This window comes from Lepisosteus oculatus, unplaced genomic scaffold (assembly GCF_040954835.1).
Source record: "Lepisosteus oculatus isolate fLepOcu1 unplaced genomic scaffold, fLepOcu1.hap2 HAP2_SCAFFOLD_45, whole genome shotgun sequence".
Lineage (NCBI taxonomy): Eukaryota > Metazoa > Chordata > Actinopteri > Semionotiformes > Lepisosteidae > Lepisosteus > Lepisosteus oculatus.
This window is the reverse complement of record NW_027167988.1, coordinates 942,670-956,552: the sequence shown is the minus strand read 5'-3', so window position 1 is coordinate 956,552 and position 13,883 is coordinate 942,670. Positions and strand designations below refer to the sequence as shown.

Genomic DNA, 13,883 nt, shown 5'->3' with positions numbered 1-13,883 from the left:
CACCCCAGATAGGACTCGAACCCACAATCCCTGGCTTAGGAGGCCAGTGCCTTATCCATTAGGCCACTGGGACACACTGGGTTGGGTCGATCACGCTGATGAAGAGCCAGTTTTTTTTTTCCTTTGCTTTTTCAAAGGGATCCCCAAAATTAGGAAAGTTAGGCAGCAGAAGGTTTACTGTGACCTGAGAAGGTCATCCAATCACGGTGGTACACACACACACGCTCTCACTCATCTGAGCTACACGGCTACCAAGATGATCTCAGGTGCGCCGAGCTGGTACGGAACATATTGAACTGATCGACGGCGAATTGTCTCTCAGACAGGCTTTTCACCTCTGAGCTCCCTGACTGACAGTAATCAGCTAGGTAGTGAAACAGTCAGCTGCTTCTAAGCCTTAAACAGCTGCATCTCGGCGCTTCCACAGAGAGATGATTTGAAAGCCAAACATCGCCCACTGGGAACACCTTACTATCACTAGTTTAAGAGACTCTTAAGGTCTTGCAGAGGTGCCTGTCTAATAGCATGCGCTTTGCAAGCTATAGGTGTTTAGGCTGAGGCAGAATGCCTGTTAACAAAATGTTTTTCTAAAGGGGCCCCGCACTCTTTTCCAAGCAATGGTCACCATCCCCACCGAGTGTCACAATGTAGTCATGTCCTAGGACATCACCTGTTAGTCTCCATTTGTCTGCCACCAACACTTTAGGTTACGGGGTCACAACCGCACCGCGGAGAGCAGAGGAGCCGTTGTCGTTCTGGCGGCGCAGATTGGGCTGAAGGTGGGGTGCTTGAATCTCGCTGTTGGAGGCCGTCTGAAACTGACCCAAGCCTTTCCCTTGAATTAAATGTAAATAAGAAATGAACCCCAGATGCACATGGAATCAATCACGTGTTTCCTTTGAGCCGTTTCAGAGACTGCTCCAGAGTTTACCTTGCACAGATGCGCAAAGATTAATGATGGGGGTGCACGCTTCCAGGCGTCTTACAACTGTAGGGACTGATTAGAGACAATTCGTAGCTTGTGCTCATTTCCCTCTATTCCCCGTGTTGCAGTGGTAGGATGACGTAAATTCCTGCTTCGACACGTAACGGGATTATAATCAAGTGCAGGAGCTGAGGGCTTTAGTTTTGTTTCGTTTTCCATGGCGTTCGTAAGCGTGCAAATCAAAGGCAATTCCTGCGTCTAACACGAATGTAAATGCTTTTGAAAGTGCAGTGTGGTGCAGCTTGTAAAATCCTTGTCCACATTTGTGGTTTGTTGATGTTTTTTCTGTCTGCCAAAGTTGCATTTTGACATCCGGACTGGGGGACTTTATCATTTGAACGTGAAGCCAGCCTTAAACCCTCTGAGGCGTGTCTGTCTGCCGGCACGAATCTTGTGAAAGGTATTTTTTTTAACGGAGAGCAACTTTAAAAAGGTTTCCGCAGCCACCTCGCACTCCGTGTTAGATTATAGGAGGAATGCGGCAGCAGCGAGCTCGCTTTTGTCATGGCCGAGTGGTTAAGGCGATGGACTCGAAATGCGTTGGGGACTTCCCGCGCAGGTTCGGAACTTGCCGACTCCTGCGTCTGCCGCACGTCGCCTTGTGCCTGCGCGGCAAAGGCAAAGTGCCGCTTCTCCTTTCCCGGTACTATAAAAACGCTAAATCGCTTGGACCCGCTGCCATGGAAAGCAGTTCTTCAGATTACCATACATTCTGCGTTCGCACCTCTGGTGCTCTACTTATGCCTTTGAAAACCTAATGAATAAAGCTGAAAGAACCGACACGATATGTAGGTGCTGGTAAAGCACGCAGTAAAGAACTGTTAACAGCAAGGGTTTCAGTGGGTTAACTGAGGAGAAGGCGTGATCGCTAATTGTTGACTTTTTATTTGGTGTTAGAAACACTCTTACTGTGCATGACGTGCAACAAATGTAGCCACAGAAATTGCATCACGCTTTCATGTATGCTATTGCAGACACCAACGTTGCCTAGATAGAAAACCGAAATAGCCGTGGGTTTGCTTGCTGGTCTGAAGGATCTCTCTTCGAATCTCTATCATTTGTCAATGGAAGTAAAAGGCGCTGCAATCTCATACGTTCAGAATCAAACCCGCAGCTGTTGTTCGACTTTATTTCTTGACTAATTACAACTGAGTGTCGCATGAGCAGTTACATAAACTTGTCTGGTATATTTGAACACAAATGCCGTTCTTCAATTAAAACTAACAGTACATTGTCAGGGACATTCAGTTCTATACAAACAAGAGACAGACAAGAGAATATTTCTACCGTTCATGTGGACTACGTTTTGACTTACTGATCGGAATAATTGAAAAGTTCGGGCTCATAGCCGATGCAGTGCGTGCTAATTAGAACAACAGCAACGCTGAGCTCTCAGCACCGTACTGAGCCCAGGTGTTTTTCTAAAGCTGTCAGGTGCAGTTCATTTACATGAAGGAAATCTCTTACTGGGTACGATTACAACGCAGTAAGTAGCACAGACTACTTAGGGAGTAGCCCGATGCGTTTAAAAACGACCTGAGCCACGCAGGAGTCGAACCTGCAATCTCCTGATTCGTAGTCAGACGCGTTATCCATTGCGCCACTGGCCCTGGTGTGACACTGCAGGACTGTAACCCAGTGAGATCAGCACTGCAACTAGTAAAATATTACCCCCGGTCCATTCTTTTCCAAAAGTGAGAAACACCTGTTTTCTACATTTTGTCTGTTTTAAAACCATATCTCTTTAAACCAAACCAAGAGTTTGTCTTTTGCACTGATATTCTGATTCATTTCGATTTCAAAGAAAAAAAAACATCTTCCAAAGCATCATAAAATTGTCCATTCTTCCAGACTCTACTTCTCTCTTGTAGTAGTACAGGAGACCTTTCCAGGTGAGCAGATCACAGAGTCCGAAATATGCTTCCTCCATCAAGCAAAGTACCTGAACATGACTCTGTCTTCATAAAAGCGCCCCTGTAATAAAGAAATTAAATCCGAAATCAAGAGGGCAGTTGCCTACTGAAGTTCAAGAAGTCATCAATTTTAACCTAGCAACACATTAAAGGCTGCATCTATACAAGTACGATTCTAGAAATGCTCACCAGATTACGTTTTAAGAAGGAACTGCACCTCAGGTTCCGCCGAGATCTTAACTTGGATGGCAGGATTCAGAGTCCGGAGTGCGGACTGATGGCGCACGGAGGGTCCACATACTGTGGATCCCTCAGTTTTCTTCCACGTGTTTAAACCGAAAACGTGTGACTCCCCTGTCCCCGTGACCTCATTGCTCTGCTCTCGCCTCTGTGCAGCTGAGCCCGACTCATGGTAAAGTGGAAAAAAATATGCCCTCAACGTGGGATTTACTCTGGATCGAGTATAGATGTCACCTTTTTATCGTTGAACAGGATGTATGTGATGTGGCTACTAGGTTCAATTTTGTATCCTTTTAAAAGATTAAGGACTGGGGTGAGCGAGATTTACCACCCTTTCAGCTAAGAACCCGACGTGAGCACCGTTTAAGCTGCATAGACTCGGTCGTTTAACTCTTCTCCATTAGCAGGGTTAAGGTTAAAGAAAAAAAACATTGCTGACTTCTTTTTTTTTGCCAGCCGCTAGCGCTGATTAGCAATGTTTGTATTTCATGTTTTGCAAGTTTCATCCATTTTAAGAAAAACAAGTCGCGTTAAAGACAGGAAATGAATACTTGCATTTAATTAAGTCTAGCCGTAGGCGGTTGTCTGTAAGGACCAGTTCTGTTCAAGAAGACAGAACAAAGAAGGCACCACTGGGATTCGGACCCAGCATCTCTTGTTTAAGAGACAAGCGCTTTAACCAACTAAGCCACGGCGCTCTGGGAGTGTTGTCCTTTTGCAGCCACTTGGACACACCACTCAGACACATCTGCATTCGGTGTGTGCTCCGCCTGCTCGCTGAGCAAGTTGCCACCTTTACATACAATAGCAACATCGACACCAAGAGAAAGGATGACAAATGGCTTTTATCTGGAACTTTTCATGTCCAAGGAGCTCAATGTGCTTTCTGTGTACAACAGGGCCACTGAACTCCACACTGGCCACTGAACCACAGCAGTGGCTTGCTGGCTTGACATCTCCCAAGGAAAATGTTGAAATCGCATGTGGAACAGGAAAAGGACCCTCGAGTACGAGGGAAAAAAAATGAAAAAGATCATCTGGAGCGCGCCAACTCATGTCTGGACAGCCCAGTTTCATCGACGAGGTGGCCGAGTGGTTAAGGCGATGGACTGCTAATCCATTGTGCTCTGCATGCAAGGGTTCGAATCCTATCCTCGTCGTTCTCTACGTCTGACACGTGTGCCCGTTCGATGTTGGCCCTCCTTTTGTTTGCTCCAGTACTAGAGCCTTACATTTTCTAGCGGTGGCTGAACATGGTATAGAAGGCTAACGTCGGTATCGAACAGTGGCAGTAACAGTATTTACGTGCCGCTGCTGCCAAGGGAGAAAGCGATTTTTGACAGTCTCTCGAGAGACTGCGCTAGGTGTTTAGGGATAGACTTTGTCAGTTCCCCCTGGGATGATGGCCTCTCAAATAGTTTGTGATTCCTCTAGACGTTTATACAGTAGAAGCCTGCTTCGTGGCTTAAATCCAAGCTAAGGAAACGAGTTAGAGGTCTGATGCAGAACTGCGTATTCAATGAAGGGGAATACTACAGTACATTGCACTGTATGTGTGAGGAAAGCTGCCCCCTTCTGTTCCTTGTCGACCGAACAGAGGACTGTAAAGGATACCGCCAAGAAACTTTAGGATGATGGTTGGAATCCAGCTCCAAAGAAGCCCCTTTGGGTGTTATGTCATCAAAAAGTAAGAACAGAGAATCTCCCTTTGATCAAAAGCGCAACAGAACTGTTTTCCGTGGAGCAGGTTTCAGACCTGTAGACCTGTTTTATTTGTAGGGCAGGGCGCATTCCCAAACGCGAATCTCCTGTTTTAGAAATGCTTTGGGCGGCGTGAAGTGAAAATAAGAAGTGGGCTCCAGATGCACATGGAAGCAATCAAGTGTTTCATCCGAGCTGTTTCAAAGACTGCTCAACAGCTTTCCTTTCACAGAGGCCCAACGATTAATGATGGGGGTGCACCCTTCAATGTGCCTTACGACTCTAGGGAGTGATTGAGACGATTCGTAGCGTGTGTTCATTTCCCTCTATTCCCCGTGTTGCAGTGGTAGGATGACGTAAATTCCTGCTTCGACACGTAACGGCATTATAATCAAGTGCAGGAGCTGAGGGCTTTTGTTTTGTTTCGTTTTCCATGGCGTTCGTAAGCGCGCAAAACAAAGACAATTCCTGCGTCTAACACGAATGTAAATGCTTTTGAAAGTGCAGTGTGGTGCAGCTTGTAAAATCCTTGTCCACATTTGTGGTTTGTTGATGTTTTTTCTGTCTGCCAAAGTTGCATTTTGACATCCGGACGGGGAGACTTTATCATTTGAACGTGAAGCCAGCCTTAAACCCTCTGAGGCGTGTCTGTCTGCCGGCATGTATCTTGTGAAAGGTATTTTTTTTTTAACGGAGAGCGACTTTAAAAAAGTTTCCGCAGCCACCTCGCACTCCGTGTTAGATTATAGGAGGAATGCGGCGGCGGCGAGCTCGCTGTAGTCGTGGCCGAGTAGTTAAGGCGATGGACTTGAAATCCATTGGGGACTCCCCCCTCATGTTCGAATCCTACCGACTATGGCGTCTGCCGCACGTCGCCTTGTGCCTGTGCGGCAAAGGCGAAGTGCCGCTTCTCCTTTCCTGGTACTATAAAAATGCTACATCGCTTGGTCCTGTTTCCATGGAAAGCAGTTCTTCAGGTAATTCTACTCTCTTACCAAAGCTGTTAGGTTCCTTTCCGTGGTGAGAGGGGTTGTCATGCAACGCTGCCACATAGTGCCGACAGACAAGTGTGTTGCAGGAGAAGAGAAAAGTGTTTGAAGATTTAAGAGTGTCTTAGGTGGAGCCAAAATCAAGTGTCACAAATGCAAGTGGGAAGATTTCCAATGTTTAATATGGTCAAAATAAGCGGAAGTTATCTGCTGGTCCGGCACAGTCTGCCATGCTTTTGTCATATACTGTAAAGTGGTGTCGAACTGGGTGTCGAACTGGAGCCTCACCATTTGCATATGTGAGGCTCCAGTTATACATCGAGTGTCACATTAAATGACAAAAATGAAGAGAGTTAAAGCAGCTGGAGAGGTTTTCTTACAACTCTTGAGCTGACACAGTTTTGGAAAATGTTTCCTTCACGCTGCACTGAACAACATAGGCAGCCAAGAGTCTCCAAAACAAAACAGAATGGACAGATAGGAGAAAATTCCCACTCGTCCTGAAGTTCCCAAAATCCAGCACTGAGCGTAAACAAAGTGTCTAAGTAGCGTGGGAATGCTAACCCTAACCCTAGCTGGAGTTTGAGCAATCCAGCACTGAGCGTAAGAAGATGAGTCAAAGTAACGTCTAATCGGATTAGTTTCCTTAGAGCTGGTTCAGAGTTTGCTCAAGAGTTTACCTTTCACAGATGCTCAAAAAAGAATGTTGGGGGTGCACGCTTCAAGGCGCCTTACAGCTGTAGGGAGTGATTCGAGACGATTCGTGGCGAGTGCTCGTTCCCATATACCATACACCCCGGGGTGCAGTGCTAGGATGACGTACAATACCGCTTGGGCACGTAACGGCGTTATACGCAAGTGCGGGACGTGAGGGTTTTCGTTTGTTCGTTTTGTTTTGCTCTGCTTTGCTTTGTTTTGCTTTCCATCGCGTTGGTAAGAGCGTAAATAAAAAGGCGATTCCTGCGTCTACCACTAATGTAAGAGCTATTTCAAGTGCGACGTGGTGCGGCTTTTCAAATGCTTGTGGGCATTTCACTGTTGTTGATTCTTTTTTTGTGTGTAACAAAGTGGCATTTTCATGTCCGGACGGGGAGACTTTATCATTCCGACATGAAGCCACCCTTAAGTCCTCTGAGGCGTGTCTGTCTGCAAGGCTTGTATTTTGGAAATGTTTTTTTGAAACGGAGAACGACTTTGAAATAGGCTTCCGCCGGCGCCTCGCGATCCAGGTAAGATTGTAGCAAGAACGCAGCGGCAGTGGGGCTTGTTGTAGCCGTGGCCAAGTGGTTAAGGCGATGGACTAGAAATCCATTGGGGTCTCTCCACGCAGGTTCGAATCCCGCCGACTACGTTGTCCGCCTCCAGTCGGTGTGTTTCGGCGCAAGCAAAGAAGCGCGCCTCTTTGCTGTTCCTGGTGGTTTTAAAACGCCCAATCGCTTGTACCCGCTACCTTGGAAATAAGTTCTTCAGCGTCCGCGAATGGTATTTTGCAGCTGGAAGCAGATGTCGACGCGTTTTGCACAGAGCACCAAAAAAGCGTCTTTTTTGAAGGCCCAGGCACTGAGCATTGGTGGTTCAGTGGTAGAATTCTCGCCTGCCACGCGGGAGGCTCGGGTTCGATTCCCAGCCAATACAGTGGCTTTTGCAGCGAGCGGCTCCATCACTTGCATCCCCTTGCAACTCGCAACTCAAAAAACCCACTGAAGCTAAGCAGGTGTGAGCCAGGTCAGTACCCGGATGAGGGTGAGCTACAGGGAAAAACAAAGCTTCCAGCTGGAAGCGGTGTTAATGGTGCCGGCGGGGGGGGCGCTCACCCTGAGGTCTGTGCGGGTCCCAATGCCCCAGTATAGTGACGGAGATGCTGTGTTGTAAAAGGGCGCTGTCTTTTGGATGAGATGTAAAACCGAGGTCACAGCGCTCTGTGGTCATTCAAAATGACCACCAAAACCTTTGACAAAAGCTCTTGGTAATTGATGGTCTTCAATAATGCTTCTCCTTTAGGTACATTTTAAATCAGCTGAAAAATGCTGTGAAATGGGGGGGCACTTCAGGCCAGTGTAGGATTTGGGTTACAAGAACCATGAAACTGCACGAGAAAGCCCGTACACTGAATTACACGGCTTTCTATTCAAAGGAGGACAAAAGAAATTCCCTGAGTTCGATTTTTTGCAGCACAGAGAGGAGCACTGTTGTGAGGCCGGTTAGCTCAGTTGGTTAGAGCGTGGTGCTAATAACGCCAAGGTCACGGGTTCGAGCCCCGTACTGGCCAGGTCCCTTTCTCCTCTCTTACCAAAGCTGTTAGGTTCCTTTCCGTGGTGAGAGGGGTTGTCATGCAACGCTGCCACATAGTGCCGACAGACAAGAGTGTTGCGGGAGAAGAGAAAAGTGTTTGAAGATTTAAGAGTGTCTTAGGTGGAGCCAAAATCAAGTGTTACAAATACAAGTGGGAGGATTTCCAATGTTTAATATGGTAAAAATAAGCGGAAGTTATCTGCCGGTCCGGCACAGTCTGCCATGCTTTTGTCATATACTGTAAAGTGGTGTCGAACTGGGTGTCGAACTGGAGCCTCACCATTTGCATATGTGTGTGCGTTGTTAGTTGTTCTGACGATTGATTTTCTAAAAGCCCCAACGAACAACCTCGTGTTTATTGCTACAATTAATAATTGTCTCAGTAAACCCATCAAACCTCTACATTTAATGGCGTCCCTGGGCGGGCGAGTTTAGAATGAAATGAGAATCAATCGCACAGAATAACTGATGTTATACAGATATACATCGAGTGTCACATTAAATGACAAAAATGAAGAGAGTTAAAGTAGCTGGAGAGGTTTTCTTACAACTTTTGAGCTGACACAGTTTTGGAAAATGTTTCCTTCACGCTGCACTGTACAACATAGGCAGCCAAGAGTCTCCAAAACAAAACAGAATTGACAGATAGGAGAAAATTCCCACTCGTCCTGAAGTTCCCAAAATCCAGCACTGAGCATAAACAAAGTGTCTAAGTAGCGTGGGAATGCTAACCCTAACCCTAGCTGGAGTTTGAGCAATCCAGCACTGAGCATAAAAAGATGAGTCAAAGTAACATCTAATCGGATTTGTTTCCTTAGAGCTGGTTCAGAGTTTGCTCAAGAGTTTACCTTTCACAGATGGGCAAAGCAGAAAGTTGGGGGTGCACGCTTCAAGGCGCCTTACAGCTGTAGGGAGTGATTCGAGACAATTCGTGGCGTGTGCTCGTTCCCATATACCGTACGCCCGGGGTGCAGTGCTAGGATGACGTACAATACCGCTTGGGCACGTAACGGCGATATATGCAAGTGCGGGACGTGAGGGTTTTCGTTTGTTCGTTTTGTTTTGCTCTGCTTTGCTTTGTTTCGTGGTCAAGAGGCGTAAGGTAAGTCGTAATCCAGGGAGAACACTGGTGGCAAACAGTCCGAGGTGAGAGGCGAGGTCCAAAGTCAAAAAGGCAGAAGGGGAGTCCAATATCCAGAATAAACGAGGTAATGGAAAAAACGCCAGGTAGAGCTCTCAAGGAATAGACTCAATACCGAGCAGCGGGAAGCAGGTAAAGATGGTAAAAATAGCACTGCGTACCGCACGGTGGAGTGTGTGCAGGTGGGTTAACTCGTGCGGCAGCGTTTGTTAATAATCACCCACTGCTGGTGCTGATTAGATCGCTTAAGAGTTGGTCTTAACTGCCTGGCGGTCATGACAAGCTCCTCTTTAAGCTGTGGTTTAGTTTTGCAATCATGTGTTTCTAGAGCAGTTATTTATGGGGGTGGGTGGGTCTTTCACAGAGGCTCAGGACAAATCCCCCGCATGAAAGTCTACTGTGTGCGTTCAGACAGTCACAGGTCAAGAGCCAGGCAGGAGGACAATGGACAGAAGAGCCAACGAGCTAAAAATAAAAGAACGAATATGAAAAAGCCACCATCTTTTTCTTTTTGACATTTTCCGACATTCATGCAAGCCAAGACAAAGTTGCTCGTAGCTACTTGTGGATTCAAATACTCTATCGAGTGCTTTGATGAGTTTTTGCAATTTGATTTGTCATCCTGTCAGCCTGTTTCTGTTTTTTTTTTCAATCTAGTGATGGAAAGTAAGAGGGAAATGATGGAGCAATCAATAACCGCTCCGGAAAAATGGCAGAAAGAAATGGCCCGTCACTTAGGACATTTGTGAAGCAGAGGAGTGACATCACCACAAAGGCGACTTATTCTGCTGATCGTTTTGGTGAATAATCATTGAGGCGCGTTAAGAGAAAGGTAGCTGCGTCAGCATGCTTAGGCTGCAAAGGATAAAGCAAAGGTTTACTCCATGCTGAAAAGAGAAAAAAATTAGCACAACGTTTCGGCTGTGGAGCCTTCTGCGCCATCTTCTTTAGCGATGGTGATGATGTTTACATTGGAAAAACTGAGACACGCATACCAGAGAAGCTCGAACCACCAACCTTTCAGTTAACAGCCAAATGCACTAACCAATTGCTCCACAGAGACTGACAGCCTTTTGTGCTCCCTACATTTGCAGGTTTATGGTAAAAAAAAACAGTCGTTTGCGCTTCTTGTAGCCAGCAATATTTTTTCACTGACAACCAAGAAATTGATTTCATCTTTCACAAAATGTATGGATTTCTTCAAAAACAAGTTATTCCAGAAAGGAAATGAATTCTTGCATTAAACTGAACCAAGCTGTACATGTTTGTCTGAAATGATACATTTGGCACAACAAGACACGGAGAGAGGCACAGCTGGTATTCAGACCCAGGATCGCCTGCTTACTAGGCAGGCACTTTAACCCACTAGGGAGCACCGCACTTTTACAGACACTTGGACATATCTGCGCTCGGTGTGCACTTAACATAATCTCTGAGCCCGTTGCCTCTTTCCCATTTAATAGCAGAACTGACGCCAAGAGAAATGATGAGAAATGGCATTTATCTGGCACTTCTCATGTCCAAGGAGCTCAATGCCCTTGACACCTCCCCAAGGCGACAGAGCTGTGCATTCTTTGGCGACAACATTTTTTCTTTTGTTTTATTTCTATACTTATTGATAGAAGAAAAACGATATGTCATGTACTGTAAGGGAAATGTCTCTTTTCATGGGGAAAGCTAGCACCAGCAAATGTTGTGTTTAGAAGAATTAATTTAACATGACACGTGACCTAACATACCAGAGCAAAAGCTCACCCAGCAAGCCCTGCTTTACTTCTACAGGAGAGAAGTAGAGTCTGCAAGATGTTCAGCTGGGTAGCTATGTCAGCATGCCTCGGCTGCAAAGGAACAAGTAATAGGTTTATTGCATGCTGAAAAGAGAAGAAAGGAACCACAACGTTTCGGCCATGAGGTCTTCTCACACCTGAAGAAGCCTCACACCTGTAAAAGGTTCCATGGTTTTCTTTCTTCTCTTTTCAACATGGAATACACCTATTGTCTGCAAGATGTGACAATTTCACGGTGTTTTGGAAGAAAACCTTTTTTCTTTGAATTCAAAATCAATCGGAATTTCAGCACGACACATCAACACTTTTTCTGTTTTAAGGAGATGATATTTTAAACCTGATAAAAATAGTAGGAAACACAAGTTTCTTGCTGTGAAAATTTAGATGGGGAAGTGTACTACTGGTAGCAGTGTAGAGCTCTCTGTGGTGGAGTGCAAGCGCATGTTCTATGGGCCAGTGGCGTAATGGATAATGCGTCTGATTTCGGATCAGAAGATTGTAGGGTCGAGTCCTGCCTGGCTCGTGAGGCTTTTAAACCTCTCAGGTTCCTCGGTAACAGGTTGCCGTCATGTATATGAACTATAGAAAAGCATTTGCTACAACCCGTAAATTAGCACGCAAGTGTGGGCTAGTTAACACAGAACTGTATGGAGATCATCTCCAGCTCCGAGCTCAATTGAAATCAGCTGAATTTGTGCTCAGTAGGGTTGGGAGGACTCAGCATTGCTATTGTTCTAATTGGCATGAACTGCAGGGGATCTGAATCAGAACATGTCAGTTAGTTCGATCATTGCGTCAATATGTAGGCCACGTTAATATAGAATTATTACTTTGTCTGTCTCGTCTTTGTATATAGCTGAATGTCCCTGACAATTTCATGTTAGTTTTTAAGAACGACATTGGTGCTAATATATACATATATAGCATATAAGGAACACGTAAAAGTTGAGTCCATGCTGAAAAGATAAGAAAACCGCCACAAGGTTTCATCTTGGAATAAATCTTTACTTGTTGTTTTGCAGCCTACCCATTCTGACCTAACTCCTCCCTTGAAATTCCCTAACAGATAAGGGTACGTAACGGCTCATGCGATGCTCAGTTGCAATTTGTCCCAAAACAAACAAGAACAGCAGCTGAGGGTTTGAGTTTGAACATGCACTGTATTAAAGCAGCTTTTATTTCCATTGATAAATGCTAGATATTCCTACAGAGATTCTCCAGGTGAGTAAGCGATTCCTGTTTCTGTTTCTATTTCTGTTTCATATATATATACAGTATATATATATGTTACATGTGTCTCTGCAATAGTATAAATGTGTTATACACTATCAGGGGCTGCTTTTTTGTGCACCTCATCTACAACAAGGGGTTTTTTTTCATTTATGTTTGTGGACCTTCACCATTTGAGGAAGTGAGTTAGATAAGAAAGTTACAGGTATGGTGAGCAATGACTGACAAAGGCACGTACTGCGTATTCCTTACAGAAGTGTAAGCAATTTGTTCTAAAAAACACCGACTAAAGTCCAACATCGTTAGCAATCTTATTACTTAAACAGAATTAACATCAATAAACTGTAAGGTGCTGGTACATGCGAGTAGATTTGATCTTCTATTAAACAAAAATGCAATTACAGCTCTAAAAAGGTCAACCTAGACTTCTGTAACAGATCTGTTCAGGTCATCGCTGTTCCTCTGACCTTGTGAGTCTTTGGAATTTTAAAAGTGTATTTTGCTTGCCTTTCATGTGGTCTGTGTACAAGTCACTGTGGCGTATGCGGTCCTACACAGCCTTGCTATAGACGTGACGAGCCTCCGCTATGTTGCAATGGAGAACAGGTTCAGTACGGAGCTGCCGAGAAAATTCAGCTGGAAAGCTCGTTGCAGAAAAGCATCGGTATCTGTGTCCAGCGGCAAAGCGTCCTTCGTGGGTGCTGAAGAATCGATTTCACAGGCTGCGGGTCCAGGCGATTTAGAGTGTTAAAGGTCCCAGCGAAAACGAAACGGCACTGGTCCTTTTACACGCACACACGCAACCAAATGCAAAGGACACCGTAGTCGGCAGGATTTGAACCTGCGCGGGGAGACCCCAACGGATTTCAAGTCCGTCACCTTAACCACTCGGCCACGACTACAGCGAGCGCCGCGGCCGCTGCCTTCTTGCTACAATCGAACAGGGAGTGCGAGGCGGCGGCGGAGGCAACTTTTTTCAAGTTCGCTCTCCGTTTAAGAAACCTTTTACGCCATACGTGCAAGCACACACACACACCTCAGAGGACTTAAGGGTGGCTTCAAGTTGGAATGATAAAGTCTCCCCGTTCGGACATGAAAACAGAACGTTCTTAGACAGAAAGCAATCAACAACGGAGACATGTGGACGACGATTTCAGTCACTGCACTTTGAATAGCATTTTTAGTCCAGTTACAGGAGATGCACCAATGGCCCTTGACCTACGCTCTTACCAATGCCTTGAACATTCAAACAAAACAGCCCTCAAGTCCTGCGGTTTAATATAACGCTGTTACGTGTCGAGGCAGTATTTGACTCTGTCCTACCGTTGAGACACGGGGCGTATATGGAAACGAACACATGCTACGTCTCTAATCGGTCCCTACAGTTGGAAGGCTCCTTGAAGCGTGCACCCCCATCATTCATCTTTGCGCATCTGTGAAAGGTAGACTCTTGAGCAATGTTTGAGCCAGCTCTAAGGCAACTAGTGCTATTGGACAGACACCTCTGGAAGATCCTAAGAGTCTCTTAACACCACTTCCAGCAGCAAGCTTAATTGTTCGCTGGAGGTCTCCCACCCAGGTACTGACCAGGCAAAGAATCACCAG

General features: G+C 45.7%; 4 non-coding genes across 4 annotated transcripts; 1 reads left to right on the top strand and 3 right to left on the bottom strand.

Moving 5' to 3' along the window:
- On the bottom strand, positions 1 to 73 carry trnar-ccu (transfer RNA arginine (anticodon CCU)). The gene has a single exon. It is a non-coding gene; the product is annotated as a tRNA-Arg (tRNA).
- A 2,449-nt stretch (positions 74 to 2,522) lies between these two features.
- Positions 2,523 to 2,595, bottom strand: trnar-acg (transfer RNA arginine (anticodon ACG)). Its single transcript has one exon. It is a non-coding gene; the product is annotated as a tRNA-Arg (tRNA).
- Positions 2,596 to 8,023: 5,428 nt separating this feature from the next.
- Positions 8,024 to 8,097, top strand: trnai-aau (transfer RNA isoleucine (anticodon AAU)). Its single transcript has one exon. It is a non-coding gene; the product is annotated as a tRNA-Ile (tRNA).
- Positions 8,098 to 13,098: 5,001 nt separating this feature from the next.
- On the bottom strand, positions 13,099 to 13,180 carry trnas-uga (transfer RNA serine (anticodon UGA)). The gene has a single exon. It is a non-coding gene; the product is annotated as a tRNA-Ser (tRNA).
- Between the last annotated feature and the right edge of the window lie 703 nt (positions 13,181 to 13,883).